The 17,889-nt window shown below is 41.8% G+C and overlaps 1 protein-coding gene across 1 annotated transcript in view; it reads left to right on the top strand.

Moving 5' to 3' along the window:
- Positions 1 to 17,889, top strand: part of agrn (agrin) — a 362,262-nt gene that overhangs the window by 168,651 nt on the left and 175,722 nt on the right.

Genomic DNA, 17,889 nt, shown 5'->3' with positions numbered 1-17,889 from the left:
TCCATGCATCAGTGAGCGTGTAAAATCACTTAGTTAGATTTAGAAAAAATGGCACGGTTGGCATTAAAAGAAATACATAAACTAAGTAAACTATGGAAAGAACTTATTGTAAGTACGGAAAACACGGCACAAAGGTCCTGTGTTTGTTGGACCCCTCCACCACCTCCCCTACCACCCGCCATAAGCAGACTTGATTCCTTTTACTTTACATCACTAGCTCTGAACGTAGCCTATTTAGACGCATGCATTTACATTGCAGTCAGCACAGACTACATGGCGTATACAAATGTCATGCCAAAAGCGAGAACGGCGTTCTTACTGCACGCTTTTTCCTTGCACATTATCGTGTCGTTCATACGCCTACTCATGCGGCCGGGCGGGCACATCAGTATGGCAGTAGTGAAACCACTAGTGAAAACATTCCATTCAATGAATGCTTGATTGGAACTAGAAAGAAACATGCATGGATGGATGGATGGATGGATGGATGAATTTGAGTGGGGCAAGCAAACCTGTGGTTGTGTATAAGGTTTCTGGTATGAATCCACCACTGATGGGGGAGTGTAGGTGGCAGAGAGTTAGTTAACAACACTTCCAGTTCCTTTGGTAACTTCTGTTGTGGTGCCCTTGAACAAGGCATTGTACAGCCAGCTGCTGCAGTATGTGTGGAATGACTGGAAGTGTATGATTGTGTGAGTTGACATTGAATGAGCATCCACTGAGTGTAGGTCAAGATAAAACAAAGAATAGATGAAAGTAATATTACGCTAAAAGATCTACACCTCTATGTTGCAGGTATGTTGTTTTTATGTCTCCGTGTCGGCAACAGCCTTGGCCAGAGGCGTGATGTTTTCAGGTTGTCCTTCCGTCCGTCCGTCTGTCCGACCATTCTTATGAACGTGATATCTCAGGAACGCCTGGAGGGAATTTCTTCAAATTTGGCACAAACATCCACTTGGACTCAAGAATGAACTGATTAGATTTTCGTTTTCAAATGTTTGGAGGATATAATTTTCTCATTTGAAAACAACAAAACTTCAATGTGTTCTGCCTTATAATTAGAGCATACATTAATGTGAGGATTACACCTTAAAGGGACTGTTTGTAACTTCTTACACGTATAAATCATTGCGGGTCGGTGTCCCATGCGCGCTTGCGTGTGGCTACGCTGTTCAGACTCAGACTCCAACACAAACTACACGGAAGCACCAAAACCTCTTGGTTGTATCTAGTGAAGCCCGTCTGTTAAACAGTGTTGGCCGCGGTCGGAGGACGCGGGGGAGACCGTAGCTTTGGTCTCCAGGGCCGGAGTCTCTGCTGTACTCTGCTCCTCTGCTCCTCTACCTGCCTTCACTCACACACTGCGCTCGTTCTCGCTCTTTCACTCCACCTCACGTGCATGCGCGCACACTACACACTGCAGAAGAGTTAGTTTAGCTCTGAGAATATCTAGTGAATGTACAGTGGACGTTTGTGCAGAAATAACTGCTGCAGCTCCTCCAGACCAACAGAGGTTTCCCGTGTCTCCCCTGTTCCCTCTGACCGCGGTCGGGAGGCTGAGGCAGGAAAAGCCTAGGATCTGCTTTGATTCATGGAGAGCAAGAACCCGATGCTGACTTTTGTTGACTTAATGGTGTCGCTGTTAACAAGCATTTCTGATTCTTACAAACAGCCCCTTTAAGGTGAATATTACACCTTAAATACGAGATGTTTTGCATAGTGGCAAAACATGACTACTAGGGTTATTAGTACTGCCAAACTCACTGAGAAGGAACACCCAGCACTGAGCTCTATACCGCTTTTAGCCTGTTAGATCAGTTTGTTTTAGCTACAACGTTAGCTTTTCTGTCCCATAGAAATGCTTAATGCAGCTTTAAAAACAAATTAAATCACTCTCCATTAACTCCTAACTCAATGTTTATGAACCACAATAGGCTTTTTCCAGGCATATTTGATATACTGGTATTTTGTTATTACTCTTTTTTTTATCAGAGACGCACCATGTGCATCAACAGGTTTAAACCCATGTGCATATTTAAGAATTAGAAGCATTAACTTGAATCTGTTTTGGTGCTGGTTATTAGAAATCATGATTTATATGTTGCAGCTTAAGCACTGTTCTATGGGGAAATTATTTTTCATGAAATGACAGAGATATTAGTACAATAGAAATTGTCAGTGGACGTGAACGGAATGAAATGCTATTAATGTGGTCTTGCCGTAATGCACTTAACAATTTCATCATTTTCCGTGTTAATTGTTCAGTAAGACTAAGTGTGTCTGTTGTAGCCTGCACAGCGTCGGATGCTACAAACGGAGGTGACCCACACATACATACACAGACAAACACACTACACTCCAGCTGACTTCTTTGTATCTCCTGCTGTCGTGTATGAAAATGAAAACGCTGCATGCATAATGGACAGCAAGGCCCTTGGGTCTCTCTCTCTCTCTCTCTCTCTCTCTCTCCGCGTTATTTTTTTCTAACGAAAGCAGTTGTTACTTTTCATATCTTTACTACACAGATATCCATAAATTCACACTGGAAAAAAAAAAAAAAAACACATACCGGCACCACTTAGCATATGAATAGCCTTGCATTTAGCATAAGTGATTCAAGTTAATGCAGTCTGGCACTCCATTAAATGGAAAGAGAATCTGATGCAATCTAAATTTCAAGGTTTTGCTCGCCTGAAATGTTCTGTCTTCCTCTCTCCCAATGACAAACTCTCCACACAGTCGCCTAGTTTAGCAGCAGCAGCAGCAAAAACCCACGTACTGCTGTCACCTTATTCTGCCTTCAAGTGCTTTTTGGAGATATCATAATTACGCATTGATGAGCCGAGGATGTGGTTAATATGACTCATAAAGTTGGAATTTCATATCGTCTCTAAGCTGCTGAGATATGATCTTTCTGGTGATGAAAAGATTTCAGAAATTAATGTTTAATCTATTTAATGATGTTTTAATGTAGATAAACAGTGCAATGTAATGATTGTATTAGTGTGCATACTAGGAGTGTAAAAAAATAACAATACACACGAGTATCGGGATATTTATGTTGTGCGATACTGTATCCATTCTCCAAAACACTGTATTCATTTTTAATTGACCTCTTCTGACAGCCCGCCGTCGGGACCAGATGCTACTCGATATTTCAGAGGTTGCAGCGGGCTCAGTTTTAAATCTAGAGTGAGATACTGGCATCCTATGAAACAAAAAAACTTTAGAAATCCAGTGCTACCAATCATGTCATACTTGCTTGTTGCAAAGGAGGCAAAATAACGCTCCAAATTTACACTTAATTTTGGTGAGGAAAAACTGTCATGGCCATTTCCAAAGGGGTCCCTTGACCTCTGACCTCAAGACATGTGAATGAAAATGAGTTATATGGGTACCCACCAGTCTCCCCTTTATAGACATGCCCACTTTATGATAATCAAATGCAGTTTGGGGCACGCCGTTTTTTTGCATGCAGTATAAATGTGTTATTTTTGCCTATTCTAAAATGGTGTATTTCTGGTGTATTTTTTATACTATGACAGTATTTTCTTAAAATTAAATTTTAAAAAATCGCAATATATCGTTTTGCTTACAGTATCACAATATATCACAATTAGGGCTGTCAATCGATTGAAATATTTGATCATTCTGCATTTTGCATGATTTTCTATAATTAGGGAGATTTATCAACGTGGGAGTGGGCAAAAATGCTTGATTTATGCAAATGTATGTATATATTTATTATTGGAAATCAATTAACAAAACAATACAATGAGAAATATTGTCCAGAAACCCTCACAGGTACTGCATTTAGCATAACAAATATGCTCAAATCAGAACATGACTATGACTTGCCCCAAACTGCATGTGATTATCATAAAGTGGGCATGTCTGTAAAGGGGAGACTCGTGGGTACCCATAGAACCCATTTACATTCACATATCTTGAGGTCAGAGGTCAAGGGACCCCTTTGAAAATGGCTATGACAGTTTTTCTTTACCAGCATTTAGCGTACATTTGTAGTGTTATTTAACCTCCTGCGCAACAAGCTGGTATGACATTGTTGGTACCGATGGATTCCTTAGGTTTTTTAGTTTCATATACTACCAGTATCCTCACTCTAACTGTTAAACTGAGCCCACTACAACCTAAAAATCGGAAGTTGCGTAAATACGTTGAAGAAAATCTGCGTTAGCACATTATCATTGCGTTAACTTTGACAGCCCTAGTCTTTACTGATGTGTTTTACTGTAGATACACAGTTCAGTGTAATGATTCTATTAGTGTGCATATGTATTTCTCCATGGACTTGTACACATAACTGTCGAAAAAAAAACATTACATGCACATTTTTCCCTTTCTCTGCTGCTAGCTCTAAGTAAGCTCTGGCCGGCGTGCTTTCCAAAATAAAATAACACAACAGCCACTAAATCAAGAAAAAGGCTTTTTTTTTCTTTACTGTGTCCATTTTGCAATTTGTGAACTTGGAAGAAGGAGCTTATGAGGAGAGAGCTCGAAGGCGGCGTGAGACACTCGCAGCCAAATCATTTCACAGAAGCACTCCATATGAAAAGAAAACAAAAGACTGGCGAGGAGGAACACATGCTGTAATGTTTTCCTGAGCCAAGGACGGCTCCTATCAAAACAAAATGAAGGTTCGGAGACAGGATATTACTGCAGCCCAGAATACCTTGCGTAGTTCTATGCCTTCTGCAGCCTCTAAAATACCCCAAGAAAGCTCCATTTGGCTTCATTCTGCATGGGATCACACATGAAGTCATGCTTGCGGTATAATTCCACCTGTCTCACTTTCCAAACTCGTCTGCGGCCCACCTAACCGGAGCTGAACTAATTCAGCCTGACATGATCCCCGTTGATACGTCGTCAGGATGCGGCGTCCTAATCGGCCTCAGACATATGTCATTCGGGCTAAGGATCATTAGCGTGCCCTCCGGGGGGGAAACATATCACGCAGTTGAGTCGATGATGATTCAGAAATGAATACCTTCCCCGCGTTCTGTCTTCCCACTTCTGTTCCAAAAAGGTAGAAAAGGCAAAACGGCTGCAGGATGAGCGTGGCGAGCGAGACGGCGGAGACAAAAGAGAAGCATTTATCTGTGTTACCATATGTGTTTAAACATTGGGAGATGCTGAATCACTCAGCCAAAAAAAAAAAAAAAAAAAAGCCTTAATATATAAAACATGCTACGTTTTTAAAAAGACTGTCTCGTTCGCGGGTGACGTGTTTGTTGCCGCACATTAAAAGTGTGTTTCCATTTAAATTGGTTTGGCGCACGGCGTGATAGATAAGCTCCGGAGTGAAAAGGGACAGAATGGGGAGGGAGAGAAACCAATGTCTGAATGAGCTGTGTTTTGTTGTTATTCTGTTGCATTATGTGTACACACATTTCCATTTTATTTCCACGGCCTTGTTGACATAGAGGGAGAGAGGTGGTCGCACGGTAATGGAGTAAAATTAAAACTCCATTTACGAAAGGTGTTTTTCTTTTCTGCTTCTTCATAGCTGATCTGATCTCTTCCCCATACACCGGTCTGTCGGGATCACACACAACACACACACACACACACACACACACACGCACACACTCAGCGGTCTCAGATGAAGTATACACATCATTGAACTTGCCCAAGAACAGGTAGCACACACCTGCAGGCGCTCACTTGTTGTTGTTGCACACACACACTTGTTTGTGTATCCTAGAGAGGATGGATCAGCGGTAGGTTTCCACTCCGTTCCGTTGGCTGCACAGACCATTAACACACACACACACACACACACACACATTGGAATGAATTGTCTCAGTGCAGAATAGTATCCCGCGCGCCCTCACACACATTCCCTTAGTCAGAGCTCCACTGGACGTGGAAGCCAACATCGCCCTCCTGCTTTCCACCTCGCCACAGGGCATAGCAGTGGTTTGTTGCACACTTGGTATTCAATAAGTGTGTATACAGACGTAGGCAAAGTTGTTGGTAACGTTCCGTTAAAGAGAGAAAAAACCCACAATGGTCACTGAAAATAACTTGAAACTGACAAAAGTAATAATAAATAAAAATTCACTGAAAATTAACTAATGAAAATCAGATATTGTTTTTGAATTATGGTTCAGCAGAATCATTTAAAAAAACAAACTAATGAAACTGGCCTGGACAAAAATGATGGTAACATTAACTTAATATTTTATTGCACAACCTTTTGAGGCAATCACTGCAATCAAGTGATTTCTGTAACTCTCAATGAGACTTCTGCACCTGTCGACAGGTATGGTTGGCCCACTCCTCGTGAGCAAAACTGCTCCAGCTGTCTCAGGTTTGAAGGGTGCCTTCTCCAGACTGCATGTTTCAGCTCCTTCCACAGATGTTCAATAGGATTTAGATCAGGGCTCATAGAAGGCCACTTCAGAATAGTCCAATGTTTTGTTCTTAGCCATTCTTGGGTGTTTTTAGCTGTGTTTTTGGGTCATTATCCTGTTTGAGGACCCATGACCTGCAACTGAGACTAAGCTTTCTGACACAGCAGGGCAGCACATTTCGCTCCAGAATGCCTTGATAGTCTTGAGATTTCATTGCACCCTGCACAGATTCAAGACACCCTGTGCCAGATGCAACAAAGCAGCCCCATAACATAACCGAGCCTCCTCCATGTTTCACATTAGGTACAGTGTTCTTTTCTTTGGATGCTTCATTTTTGCGTCTGTGAACATAGAGCTGATGAGACTTGCCAAAAGCTCCAGTTTTGTCTCATCTGTCCAAAGGACATTCTCCCAGAAGCTTTGTGGCTTGTCAATATGCATTTTGGAAAATTCCAGTCTCGCTTTTTTATGATTTGGTGTCCTCCTCGGTTGTCTTCCATTAAGTCCACTTTGGCTCAAACAGTGACGGATGGTGCGATCTGACACTGATGTACCTTGACCTTGGAGTTCACCTCTAATCTCTTTGGAAGTTGTTCTGGGCTCTTTGGTTACCATTCGTATTATCCGTCTCTTCAATATGTCATCAATTTTCCCCTTGCGGCCATGTCCAGGGAGGTTGGCTACAGTCCCATGGACCTTAAACTTATGAATAATATGTGGAGCTGTAGTCACAGGAACATCAAGCTGCTTGGAGATGGTCTTATAGCCTTTGCCTTTAACATGAAGGTCTATAATGTTCTTTCTGATCTCCTGAGACAACTCTCTCCTTAGCTTTCTGTGGTCCATGTTCAGTGTGGTACACACCATGACACCAAACAGCACAGTGACTACTTTTCACCCTTTAAATAGGCAGACTGACTGATTACAAGTTTGAAGATACCTGTGATGCTAATTACAGGACACACCTTAGTTTAATATGTCCCTATGGTCACATTATTTTACATCTTTTCTAGGGCTACCATCATTTTTGTCTAGGCCAGTTTCATCAGTTTGTTTTTTAAAATGATTATGTTGAACCACAATTCAAAAACAATATCTGATTTTCATTAGTTAATTTTCAGTAAATTTTTATTTATTATTACTTTTGTCAGTTTCAAGTTATTTCAGTGACCATTGTGGGTTTTTCTCTCTTTAACGGAACGTTACCAACAACTTTGCCTACGTCTGTATATATGTTTGTGTTGTATGAGAGTCTCTCATTCTAAAGGTCTTTTCACACTGGGGACGGAAACCAAATGAAAATGCGAAATATTCGTTGGCGATTTTTCACATTCAAAACCTTCACACCAAGGTCGACACAAACGTTCGCGTTCCGTGCATTCCACCGAAAATTAAAGTTCATTCGTGTTGAAGTCACACAATCATCGATTGCATAAGTAGTTTTTACTGTAATAAACCCACGCTCAACTCTATACACGCTGGAGACGGGTTTCGTTATTATTCCAAGTGTGCAGGTCTGTGTAGAAACGTTACAGTGTGGTCGCATTTCCTATGAAGCAGGTTATTGTAAAGAGTGTAAATGTTGAGCTTATTGCACTTGTTTTCATCATTCACGACTGGCCTGGATCATATGTAGCCTATGTGTTCATTATTTTGTGATACAAGGCATTTAATACAAGGCTAATGGTAAGTTTATATTGGTCAGCTTACCTCCGGAGGTTCCGTGGAATGGAAGACAGTGAGTTCATATGCTTCCATTGCTGGTAATAATAATAATAATAGGTTAATAATAATAAGGCTGTACCGGATAGTTTGAAGCATCGAAGCTTCATTCATAACGTTGACGCTGTAATTAAAAACTGACAGAAAAGATTCCGTGAAATAGTCACATTCTCTCTTTTATTATTATTTCACGGAATCTTTTCTGTAAGTTATTAGTAATTATTATTATTATTGTGTGTGTGTCAGGGGAGACAAGGTGGTTTTCTGTAAGTTGTTAGAAATTATTAATAATAGTAATTTTATTACTAATAACTTACAGAAAAGATTCCGTGAAATAGTCACCTTCTCTCTAGTATTATTATTTCACAGAATTTTTTCTCTAAGTTATTAGTAATAATAATTACTATTAATAATAATTACTAATAGCTTACAGAAAACCACCTTCTCTCCCCTCACACAAAGTCCACAATATGATTTCCATCTGTGCCCACAGTTTCAAACAAGTAACTTTGCCTCTTTACAACTACTAACGCTTGAAGTTTGTATGTGGTGCTGACAGCTAATTTCGGAGGGCAGGTGCACCTGAGTGCCTTACACACCTCTCCAACAAAATGTGAACTTGCCAGTCGGAGCGACCTCAATTTACCTGACACCTGAGCTCCGCCGCAAACTCAATCCAGCACTTAGTTTAGCCTCCGCTCCTTCTGCTCCATCACAACTCTGGAGCCGCTCTGCCGCTTTTTCTGTTCTGGTTCGGGCAGTTCGCTGGATTGTACATTTCGTCGGGTGAATACAGCGGCCGTCAAAGTTACCCGCCGTCGTCCAGCTCTGCTTTTAGCCTAATTTAAACTTCACAGAATAGACAGTGAAGTTGGCTCTCCTAAAGTTTGGATTGCTCTCCTGAATCACTTCTATTTTTCCGTGATGAATTTAAAGCAGTCTGCAGTATTTGTGAACCAGACCAGCGTGTTTCCTGATCGAGGAGTAAATGACCCTTCCTCCTCGACAGATGAATGAATAGACTGTCTCTGATGTGGATGGAGGATGCTCTGTTAAACAACAACAGCTGAAACCCAGCAGTTTCAATGTGTTTTTTTCCCAGCAGATGGTCCTGTGTATTTCATTTAAAGGTTCCATATTGTAAAAAGTGAGATTTTCACGTCTTTTATAATATAAAGCAGGTTTAAGTGCTATATAAATACTGTTAAACTATCAAAACGCTCAATATACAGAGAAATACACACGGCTGTATGCAGACATTGTGCGTTCGAAACAAGCCGTCAGGATTTCTGTCCATTTGTGATGTCACAAATATACAATATATAGACCATTACACAGTTTTAAATGTAAACATTCTTAATGTGTCCAAGTTTATTTCCTGTTGCAGTGTATGTGAATGACATCAGCTGAAAGGTAGTAATCATAAGATAGTAATCATAGACCCAAGCTGTTGCCTAGCAACGCAATTCTGTTGCAATTCCGTTGAAATGCACTAAAACGGAGCGTTTCAGACAGAGGGTGAATACAGGTATATTCAGGCCGACAGTATGAGGAAAATAAAGTTTTTTTTTAACATTTAAGTAGTGTAAACATGTTCTAGTAGAAAACTTTAAATGATACAAGTATGAACCTGAAATGAGCATGATACTTTAATACAAACTTTGCTTTTCTGCTCCAAGGTCACACTGCACGTACTTAGAATGCAGCAAAACTATTCATGCTTCATAGTTTCCTTTCATCCATTTCCAATTAAGGTGATCTTGAAAATGGTTGTTCAGTAACTCTCCTCTTTTCATCTGGTTTTCCTTTACTCTACGCTGTTAGTCTTTTCCTGCTAAAAGGGTAAAAAAAAAATGATCTACATTGAGACCATTTATGATTCAGCTTACCTTATTTACATTTCAATCATTTTGCTGACAACAATCTAAGAGAAAGTTTGTGGTTAAAGTGTCGTCATGGTCACAGTGGTTGCTTAGCAGCTAATGATTATTTCCATCATTGATTAACCTCTTGATTGTTTTGTTTTTTCAAACAAACAATTAATTGTGTAGTCTGTTAAATGTCAGAAAATAATGACATATTCCCATCACATTTTAACAGAGCCCAAGGTCTTCAACTGTCCAAGCAACAGCCCAAAGTATTCAACTGACAATGATATTAAACATAGAAAAACAGAATAAGCTGTGAAATGAATACACGGTGAAAGCTTTGTATTTTAATTGATAAACAAGGAATTGATTACTAAATATTTTCTGTTGATTGTAGGGCTGCGCTGTAATTCAATAAGTGAAATCACATTTGTGATGCTATGATGTAATGTTTAAATTAATTCAACTACAAGGAACTTTGATTTTGTGCTGATTTTGGCGGCCCCCTGTGGACAAGAGCAGTAGTGTTTTCCATGAGCACCACCGCCTCGTGTCGTAAAGATCTTGATCTGGCCAGCGTATCACAACTTTGTCATAAATAAGTTTACTCACTTCAGTGTTGTAAGCTCTCAGCTTTATACCAACTACTGTCGATTGCTTGGTGCATGTTTGTCATCACGCTCATAATCGCAGAAAGCTTTGCGCTACTTGCTTTACCGCCATAGTGGTCACAGCGAACTGGTAGCCAGCGCAGTGCTCTTAACAGCAGAAATAACAGAAAGTTTCCCGATCCCGGACCAACCCGACTCCCCGCCGGATCAGCAAACTTCCTGTTGCTGCTGTGACACAGGAGCGCTCTGGAGAAAACCGAAGGAATCCATCGGTACCAACTATGTCATTCTAGCTTGTCATGAAGGAGGCTAAATAACGCTCCAAACTTGCGCTAAAGTTTGGCGAGGAAAATTTGGCATAGCCATTTTCGAAGGGGTCCCTTGACCTCTGACCTCCAGATATGTGAATGTAAATGGGTTCTATGGGTACCCACGAGTCTCCCCTTTACAGACATGCCCACTTTATGATAATCACATGCAGTTTGGGGCAAGTCATAGTCAAGTCAGCACACTGACACACTGACAGCTGTTGTTGTCTGTTGGGCTGCAGTTTGCCATGTTATGATTTGAGCATATTGTTTTATGCTAAATGCAGTACCTGTGAGGGTTTCTGGACAATATCTGTCATTGTTTTGCGTTGTTAATTAATTTCCAATGATAAATATATACTGTACATACATTTGCATGAAGCAGCATATTTGCCCACTCCCATGTTGATGAGTATTAAATACAAATCTCCCTTTAAGGTACATTTTGAACGGATACAAAATGTCCAATTAATTTATGATAAATTAACTATTTTAATCGATTGACAGCCCTAATATCAACCATATAGCCCAGTAGCCAGTTGATTAATTGAATTGATTCAGCACTACACCTCATTGTATTACTGCTCTTATAGGAGATGTGGACATGTAAATGAAGTTGTCTACAGTACATTGGTGTCTGTGGTCTAAATTGATTTAACAATACTTCACTGCCCTGTGTTTCACACTGTTAGTTACTGCAATACAGTTAGTCCATCGCAGCCTGACGGAAGGTCATTGTAACCGCCCCTGCACCACAAACTGAATCAAAACAACGCACACACACACACACACTTACAGACACACACACACACACACTTACAGACCAACACACACACACCGATTGGCCCTGTGTCAGTGTTAATTTCCAGGGTCCACACCGTTAACACAGCACCACCATGCTTTAGCTCACATCAGCCATCTTTCTCTCTCTCTCTCTCCTCCTCCTCTCTCTCTCTCTTGCTGTCACACAGGAAACTATTGGCTTGGAAAGGGGAATACTGTGGCAGCTATTAATTATATTTGGTTGCTAACTGCCAAGTCAGATTGTGTACGTACAGTGTGTGTGTGTGTACGACTACGGACATGTACACACTTTTATTCACCTGCCGTGAGCTTTTATAGAAGTTTCTCGCATGCTCAAAAACACACACACGCACGCGCGCGCGCACGCACGCACGCACGCGCGCACACACACACACACACACACACACACACACACTCAAATCAACCAGCTATTGGTCAGTCATGGAGCCAATCGCCAATCTGTAACGACAATGGAACTATGCTGAGGCACATAATCATACAGAAGCATAAGCATATTTGCTCATATCCCCCCCCCCCCGTAACTCCTGCAACAATGGGCACATTTTCACACAGATGTTGATTTCTCCCAAAAACACCAGCAGTTATTGGTTGTTAATGATTTTTTAAGGCTCCCCTCAGGCTACGCTGAGCAAATGCTGCGAGACAGAAAAAAGTTTGGCTTACATTTTAGTGTTTTACGCAGAAAAACACATTTTGCATGCAGAAAAAACGGTAAAAAAATGTCTACTGTTCTAACAATGTGATTGAACTTCTAAATCTCCCGAGATTTTGTAAGAATAAAATACAAGGTTTGCCAAAATAAAAATGTGGCCTTGCAGGTAAGCAGGCATAATGCTGCACCCAAAGAATTACGGTTGCATTTCTTTTGACAGCAGAATTCTCTGCAGTAGCTTAAATTAGGGCTGAGGCTAATGTTTGTTTCTTTATTGATTAAGGTAGCAATTAATCATTCAGTGTACAGAATGTCAAAAAGGTAGGAGAGAGCCTGAGGTGACGGCTTGCTTGTTTGTCCGTCCAACAGTCTAAACAGAAAAGCAGGAAATCTTTATGTGGGAGAAGCTGGAACCGCTGAATGTTCGTTCCAATGCCGTTAATATTCTGTCAAATGAATCAATCTATTTTTTTTAAACAAACTGAAACTAAAACAAGTCCACAAATCAAAAGACTAACGATTATTTTCATTATTGATTAATCTTCCGATTATTTTCTCAATTAACTGATTAATCAGTCGGTCTATAAAATGTCAGAAAAGTGTGAAAAATGGCCGACAAAGCCGCTGAACTCCTGTCAACTCCAAGCTGTGACTTAAAGGGATAGTGCGGATTTTTTTGAAGTTGGGTTGAATGAGCTACTTATCCATAGTCAGTGTATTACCTACAGTAGATGACGGTCAACGCCCCCCAGTTTGGAGCAACAGACAGGAGTACCGACATGGGAGCAAAGCAATGTACTGCTATGGACGGTGCCGGCAGCAAAACATATTTTAGACACCTTAAATAAAGGCTAAAAAAAAATCAATATCAGTTTTCGCTATATTTAGAATATTTATTAGTTATATTCATCTACGCTCTCTTCAAAGCCACCAGACTCCATTGAGGAAAACAGTAATTTTACCTCGCAGAACACGAAAGTCGCTGGTCTACCGCTACCTCAATCGGTTAGTTTGTTTTTGTAATTGTGTGTCTTGGGTGAATCCGAACCAAAGAACGTATATTGCCAAGATGTGAAAGTCAATTGTTCGTTCCGTTGCAACATCAGCGCCCAGCAGCAAAACTACGCTTTCGCCATTTTGGCCTGAAAGCGACTACCGGACGCCAGTAAAACGTCTTATAAAGTGCTAGTACAAAAGTAAAACAAAACTATTCTATTGTTCTACCAAAATGTCCTGTGTTGAACAATAAAAATATAGATATAATAAGCATTTTCAGTCCAAAATGGAGGCAGTAGCTGTTGTCATAAAAAGCACTGGAGTTTTGTCTCTTTGCTTCTATACTCTACTAACAACTAGTACCTCGTACAACCTCACTTCAAAAAAAATCCAAACTATCCCTTTAAGCAAAGAGATTCCCGAAAGGGAGCAAATAAATGATCACGTAGTTATCACATTACTGAGGCTGTGATTCTGAGTTAACCTTGTCCAGTGGGGATTTAACAGCACGACTGCACATGTCGGCGCTCAGACCTTTTAGATTTATCACCCAGATTATATTAGATCCACTTATATTAAATGAATGTGTTTGCTACACGTACTGATGCTTTATGAGGCTTAAGGAGGCTCTCTTACGCCGCCGCCGCCGCCGCCGCCGCCGCCACCACTTGCGGCCCCCGACGTCTCGGCAAACATCTGCTCTACAGAAATGTCCTTGAACCACCAGACATTGAATCCCAACCAGCTGCAGGGCTGCTCTCCGGTCGCTCAGCTCGGCCTCTGATGTCCCAGAGGAGGGACGGACTAAAACCAAAGGCATCAATCAATATAAAGGTACACAGACCTCACCGGGGCTGTTAAGACCAGATAGTGGATCTCATTGCATTACTACGGGCAGCAGTGAACCAGACAGCCTCCACACACACACACACACACATGCATGTCCAATGCTGTCCAATGGCGCTGTCTTTAATGATATCATTAGGCAAAGTCTCCTCCACTCTCCGCTGTTACGACACCTCAGAGAGAGCTTCATTAAAGAGAGCAGAGCACAGTCCCTGCTCCCTTTGTCCTTTAGCCCATACAGTACATGAGTGTGAATTTACATAATGAAGGTAATGTGTTTTTCCTCATGCGTGTATGCTTGGGTGTGCATGTTTAGATCTTAGTTAAGAGGCCTGGATTGGACGATGAGGCGAGGGTTTAAATGGACAGACATGATTGGTGTCATGGAGGTTGTTTGCCGTCTCCTCTTCACCTTTTTTTCTCCTTCTTTTCACTCCTTATCTCCCGCACACACATCACCGCCCCCTGCTTTCGTCAAAGCTAATTTATAATAGGCATGTATGCCAGTCCTTCACCTCTAGAGAAACAAACATGTCTTCTTGAATCAGCCTCAATGTATAGTAGGTTGCAACCCTCCCAGTTGTTAGTTACGGAGAAAATATGCCGTGTATTGAGAGTGGAATGTGGTGTCATTTGATAAGCGCAGGCATGCCAAGCTACATTCAGAGACCCAGGGGAATGTAGGAAAGGCCCGATATGAATGTGTGCAGGGCTCGGCGGCAGTAACAGTTGCCCAGTTGCCCCGGGCAACCAAATTGCTGTCAACCATCGTTTTTGGCCTAGTTGGCAGGCGCTGTTGGCATCCAATTTTTTCTACGTTACAGAAAAATGCATCCTTTGCCGTCGGTGTGGAATCTTCTTCTTGGGTGAATGAGAAAGTGTGTTAATTAGCAGCAGAGGGAACCTATTACCTCTGAAGGGGTGAGCACTTCAATAGGTACACCCTAAGGACACTAAGAGCTGACGTCATCGGGCTAGCCGCTGTTCCACTATAGCTCCAGTAACTCAATAGTCATTGAGGATTTCTTTCATCAGTTTGAAATGTGTTTCTGGGGTTCACTATCCACAGCCTAATTGTAAGATAAAGTATCTACTACAGTACTTGCAATTAGAATTAGAACCCTTTGTGATTTGAAGTACGTGAGGAAGTATGATTCATTTATTTTCAAAAGCCATAGCGAGTATTATCATTATAGTTTCTTCCTTATCCATGATATTTCCCAGTGCTCTCTTCTAATGTCACCGTTATAAATGTTTAGCTGCTCTGCCGCCTATAATCATCTACAACGTTCGGCCCTTCCAGCTCATTCTCGGAGCTCTACCGTTGTGGGAAAAAAGTTGCAGTAAAAGTAGTAGTTCTCTGACGCACTTGTGAAACTGTGGTAAGGTGAGTCGCAGAGTGCAAAACCGTGGTACCGCCAGCCTCCGTCTGACTTCCATTGCTCCTAAAGTAGTATTATGGTAAGGATGAGCTAGGTGAACGGCGTTACCACAGTTTTGCATTCGGCGGCTGGCGTTACAGCAGTCTTGGAAAGGGAAAGAGTGAGCGGAGGGGTACTCAGTTGGTTGCAATCTGCAACCACACCACTAGATGCCGCCAAATCCTACAAACTGTACTGTTAAACAATAATATAAGTATTTTATTTAACATCCCTGTCTACACAAATGGAGTGTACCACATAACATACTGAACGAGGTTTTGTTGCTGGTATTATAGTAATTAATGTCAATTTGACTGACAGCAGAACCACTTTTCCTTTCTATATAAATACCACAAAAATCCGTCTTTGAGCGAAACCAACCGCTACTTTGAGATTCTGAATAACTAAGAACTCTTTCAAGCCCCAAATCATCTGCCGCATCTCCACATTAGAGAATGGCTCTTATCTGTCACGAGTGAGATACGACAGAGCTGGCTCTTGTTCCTAAATATACTACTCTGCTAATGTGTAATCTAAATATAGGCTGGTGAGCTCATATTATTTCATCACTTCTCCTTTTATTTTAAAACTGCCACTTCTTTTTTTTAAGTGGAATACAGTTCATGTGCAGCTATGTGTGACACACAGAGATGAGAACCGTATTTTTATGATGTTAACCATTCTTGATATCACTTCTCATGGCTAAAATATGGGGCATAATTACACAAAACCATTATCATCCCATCATAAACAAATCAAATATGGTGACCAGTCTGTCAAATTTGGGAACCAATAGCCTCGGTACCATCCTGCCAAACATTGTATAAACTTCCCGACCTGTTGTATCTCTGAGATTTGCGTGTGTGTGTGTGTGTGTGTGTGTGTGTGTGTGTGTGTGTGTGTGTGTTGCGTCACACATCATTTTACTGGCATACATAAACAGGTGTATACTGGTTCACACAGTATGATATTACTGCCTGGCTCTGATTGGGAGTGTTAACGCATATGTGCAAATCTGCATACTGTAAGTGCTTGTGAGTATGTGTGTGTGTGTGTGTGTGTGTGTGTGTGTGTGTGTGTGTGTGTAAGTGTAAGTGTAAGTGCAGCCACTTGTGTGTTCGCGCGCACAGCTGTTATGTAGTGGAGCCCCAGCGGTGTGGGTCAGGATGGGCTAAGCGTTCCAAAGAGAGGAAATGAAGACAAATGAACAGAGTGGAGCTAAACACTCTTCCAGTCGGTTCCATATTACTTATCCTCCGCACCCCTCTCCTCCTTTTTTTCCTCCCCCTCCCTCTCCCTGAGAAAATATTACAAAGCCTCACAAAAAGACTCCCGACACGGTAATGAAAAGCGCAAAAGCGTGGCACCTTTTTTTTTTTTGTGCTACTTTCGCGTCACTGGCAATTAATTCCTGACAGTGGTGGCTGGCGGGAGCCCGTGGTGCTATAATACTAACGCTAAAGCCGGCGTTGCTTGGACGCCGCCTATAAATTTGAATCTGCGTCAGGCACTTTTTTCCCCTCTCTAGCATTTACCCATCCACTCCCGGTGTGCATGCGTGTGTGTGTACATTATGTGAGCTTATGGCCTCCGAGGCACCTCACGGAAAAGTTCAGGTTTGATGGATAGGCAGTCGACGCCGCACTTTGGTTTTCTGAAAATAACGCAATCATATGCTACATTCACCTTTCGGGGCTATTAACGGAGAGAGGCTGTTGTAAAAAGTGTGTAGAAGAAGTGTGTGTGAGGGTGTGTGTGTGTGTGTGTGTGTGGGACAGTGATGGTGACAGCAGAATTTAAACTGAGCTTGTGCATTACAGACACCCTCTAATAGGCTCTATTTGCCTCTTTACTCTCTCTTTGGACTGGTGCACAAGCAGAGAAAGAGGAGGAGGAGGTCACTTTTTACAATGACACCGCTCGGCCCGTCCTTTTTATTTTCCCATGGTTCACTGGGAGGGACGCCAGCGAGAGAGGGAGGGAGGAGAAAAAGAAAATGAAGTGATATATGGCCGTATTGATCGACAGGTCAGGGCTATTGATCAGAGACTGGAGGGAGGAGAGGGGGAGGTGATGGAGGTGATGGAGGTGACGGAGTGCTTTGTCTGGGCAGGAGAGCAACTATAGAGGGGGGTACCCCCGTGAGCAGCTAGGAGGCCCACAGGGTTCATTATGGACGGGTGCAAAACTAGGGTACCCGCGGCTCAGCCGGCCCAGGCGTCTCCCAGGAGGAGCCGCTTTCATCAACTCCTCGTGATGGGGA

The sequence above is a fragment of the Sebastes umbrosus genome, chromosome 6 (assembly GCF_015220745.1).
Source record: "Sebastes umbrosus isolate fSebUmb1 chromosome 6, fSebUmb1.pri, whole genome shotgun sequence".
NCBI lineage: Eukaryota > Metazoa > Chordata > Actinopteri > Perciformes > Sebastidae > Sebastes > Sebastes umbrosus.
Note: the sequence above shows the minus strand (reverse complement) of the source record. Positions and strands in the feature narration are given on the sequence as shown.